The following is a 4,115-nucleotide window of genomic DNA, read 5'->3' as shown; positions in this document are numbered from 1 at the left end:
AAAGAAATGGGAAACGCTGCACCAATAACTGGGATCGTAGTCGTAACGTAATGTCACAAAGTCCCCAAGTGTTGCCAACTTATTTTCAAGCGTACACGTATTACGCGCCTAATAAAAGCACGCTGTTTTGTGTTTTTTGGTTGGAATACTGGTGTGCGGCAAAAGTAAAAAGTGTGCGGCAAAAGTAAGTAAATGCAGCAATTAGCAACTTTCTGTGCTATAATCAGTGCAAGCAAGGCCACTTTGTCAGGTGACTGTAGGAAAAAGAATATATTGGAAAGATGACTATGTTTCGTATTTACATTTATTTTTTTGTAAATAACCAAGGTAACTAGGTATAAGATAGCAATGCCACGGCAATACGGGCCTTGGTTGTCTTGGTAATCTTGAACTAATAAAATTTACAGGAATATATAAATAGATATAAGCACACAACATATAAATTACAAATCCAATTTGTAAATTAAAGAGTAGAGTAGTGGTATAGTCAATGGTAGTAGCCTATGCTTAGCTATGCATAGCCAAAGAGTTCAAATACAAAATACCTTTTAGTCCCTAAGTCCTTGTAAAACGTAAAATTTAATTAGATAATGCAATTAATGCTAGATAATCTATTGTAATTCTTACACGTACCATAGCCACCAATCAGCCAAATAGCAAACGCTGTTTTGTGCTGCATTTCTATTGGTGATATTGAAGGTCTTTGACAAAGCTGGACGTTAATTTGTCCAAAATTCAACAGAAAACAGTAATTATTGCATTGATGGAACCCCACCGAGATTAAATGTGTCTAAATGTGCACTGGTGGGCTTATTACTATTAGGTTAACAATATAGTTAATTACGTAAAGTGCGCTAGAACATAGGATACGATGGGTTTTAACTTAAAATTAGTAATGTGGGTTATAATGTTCTAGTCACTACATTTATTTATGGCCCTATTTAACTGTATAATTTGCCTTTAGATGGAAATGATATCTATGCAATTTCTGCTTTGATGTTAAATTTAGATATGGCTTGATGGAGATTTAGACACCCCACTTATCTATGGCCCAATCGAACTGCTTTCTTTAGTTATGTGTGATTTCCGTAATTTAACAACTTAACTCCATTATACCTTTCACATGCTAACTAGTACCATGAAACCTTAGCCACGTGTCAGTTTGGCTGACCTATCCCACACGCTGCGGCCAAAATAGCGGCGTCGCGGCCCAGGAATAGCGTCGGCGTTGCTATTGTGGTCGCTACGCCCCAACACGACGCCAGGCGCTGCGTCCCGACACCTCACGACGGCGCGGCGCGGCGTACGCGATATTTCTGTCAAATGACGATGGAGAAAAATGCTTTATATATTTTACCAAATCATTTGGTTTACGAACTAAATGAAACATCTTATGTTAGGTAAACAGTACAGCTAAGACTTATGTATTTTAACAAGTTCTAGATGCTGAATATGTTGAAAAGTGTTTACAAATCAACATCAAACTTACCAAGCCTGAACATTACTGGCTACGACAATTGGACATTGCAAAACAATCTCGCTTTAGTCTTGGACTTTATGAGACTTATTACTGATTTGGTATTGGCACAGAAAACATACTACTAGTGTAATATGTTTTCTGTGGTATTGGTCATTACGAGATTATTTGGTACGCTATATAGTACCTTCTTTAGTTTATTATTTTAGTACGAACTGTAGTGTTGGAAATTAGGCTTGGACATTATGAAATATAGTCGAAACAATGATACAGTATCTTTCTATAACAATAGGTACCTTTAACAAACAATATCCCATAGAATTGTAACCTTCTCGTGGTTTCTAATCAATTTATAATATACTCAGTCCTGATTCAGAATCGGAATCAGAAAAAAGAACAATCAATTTCTGAATCAGCTTCTGATTTGATTCTGATTCAGTCCTGAGTCAAGAATTGGACCGATCCTTGAACTCCCTAGTTTACCCTGGTCAGGAATCGTAACATTCCCTGATTTTATCAGGATCTGAACAAACATTTGCATATAGGGTAGAAGGTTGGTCCAAGCTCTTTATGGACGAAGGAACTGTGTGTGACCCAAAAGGTAACGTCATAAAACCAGTTGTATTTGAGTTTATACAGAACCACGTCCACAAGTATACAGTGACGTCACCTGGTCGGTGCAGCTGCAATCATAGGTGTGTACGTTGTGACGTAGTGGTACAGCTGGGTGTGTATGTTGCTATATAAGACGTAGTGGTGTGACGTCACCAGGTGGTGGGCGACTGGCAGGTGAGTGTGTAGTACACCATGTATGTATACAGCCGTGTAGGCTCGCCGCCCCCGAAATCCTGCCCGGTGGACCAGTTATGGTTACAGCCTTCCTGGGAAACTTGCGACGTGGGAAAAGATCCAGGGTTAATTTATAGGGTGTCGAGTGGCTCAATAGTAAATTCAAAACAGTTACTTTTAGAGTGACTATATCTACTTGTTCAACCTTATAATTTACAAGGATGCTTTATTAAGTATACAATTAAAGCAATTTCCCCCTAAATAAACTAAAATTAACAGAACACACATTATAACCCTTTACAAACCACTATTCAACTCGAGTCCTCTAACTTTATTCAAATGCAATTCCTAAATAGCTTTGCAACTCGACTCTGAAAACTGTCAATGTCAAACTACCATGTTCACAAGCATAAACACCAAAACAGTTAAAAGAACAACGCGAACTCTATATACACCAAAGACACGCGATGTAGTTCTACATCTGTCATTAGATCATTATAATGACGAGTTACTTGCTCGGTATTATGCAATTGTACAGTGACAGAACACGCTAACCCCTTGTTGGTTAAACTGCTTTATTTTAACCACCGGATACGTGTATGTCAACTGATAGTTTGAAGACTTGGACCAGAACTTGAACCCGACTTGTACAATTTTTCTAATCTTTCTGTCGGTTGAATAAGATTTAAGTAATTTGTAATTTTAATGGTCAAGGAATATGATAAGTTACGGTATGCTCCAATCCATATAATAAATCAAATAATTTGTGTCCAATAAAGTTTTCATTAGCACCTGTAAGGAGCACCTTTCAGTGGTGAATGGCCAAATTAAACTCTAGGGTTTCATCTTGGTTCGATCCATCTGAATTTAAATTAGTGAAACAACGGTTTCACGAATGTATACAAACCTTTTTGACATGTAGTTGCTTAGTTTAGGTAGCGTAATTATTTTGCACACAATTTGGTGCTCTCAAGTATCCAAATTACGAATTGTGAACTTTTAAATGGCTCGGTTAAACCATACTATTCCATAGATTTATCACCCATACTAACTGTTTTTAAGTTTATTTCCGTCAATTTTACGGAATGGGTTTTTTTTAATTATTATATAACAAATTCACAACTCTGCAATATAAACACTAGCTTGTCTTATCGAATTATAACTAAACAGAATATAACAAATTAAAATATAACTTTAGAATAAAACAGGCTGCAAATTTTACTATAGGATGGGAAGTCTACTTGCAATATTTTAAAGTCAATAGTTAAATTTACATTTTTTACACATTAAAGGTACTGACAGTACACGGTTTGAATAACTAATCTTTAATGACAATGAAGCTTACACAGTTATCGTGACTTTTCCCCACTATGGATTCCGTCTCACAACAAACACTGTATTACCTACATTATGTACTTATTACATTAATGGTAATATATTTAGGCAATAAATGTTGCTATCTTTAGACCGACTGTTTATTATTGGAAATATAAAATCACGCATTTTAAAGGGTCCGATTCCAAGGCAAAACGAATAATGCAATACAGAACCCTTTTACTTTTCAAAGATTATATTTGTTTGAGAAAATGTTTATGTGAAAAACTACGAATTTACAACGAACTAAATGTTGCTTTTAGATCTACCACATGAAGAGTGATTTGCCTGCTTCAATCCGGTTACAATTATGAACAAATAGTCTGTTTATAATCCATTTTCATAAATAGTTTTGTCTCTTGTTTACTATGTGAATGTTAGTTAAAATTCAACTGGAAGATCAGCTTTTCATATTTAAACCGCTGTAAAGAAAGTTGATCAGCATCACTGAATCTTTGAAAGCTCTAAAGAATCT

The sequence above is a fragment of the Macrosteles quadrilineatus genome, unplaced genomic scaffold (assembly GCF_028750875.1).
Source record: "Macrosteles quadrilineatus isolate MER2022 unplaced genomic scaffold, UCM_ALF_1.0 Scaffold_9__3_contigs__length_116548681, whole genome shotgun sequence".
Classification (NCBI taxonomy): domain Eukaryota; kingdom Metazoa; phylum Arthropoda; class Insecta; order Hemiptera; family Cicadellidae; genus Macrosteles; species Macrosteles quadrilineatus.
The sequence above is the reverse complement of the archived record's forward strand: the minus strand, read 5'-3'. Positions refer to the sequence as shown.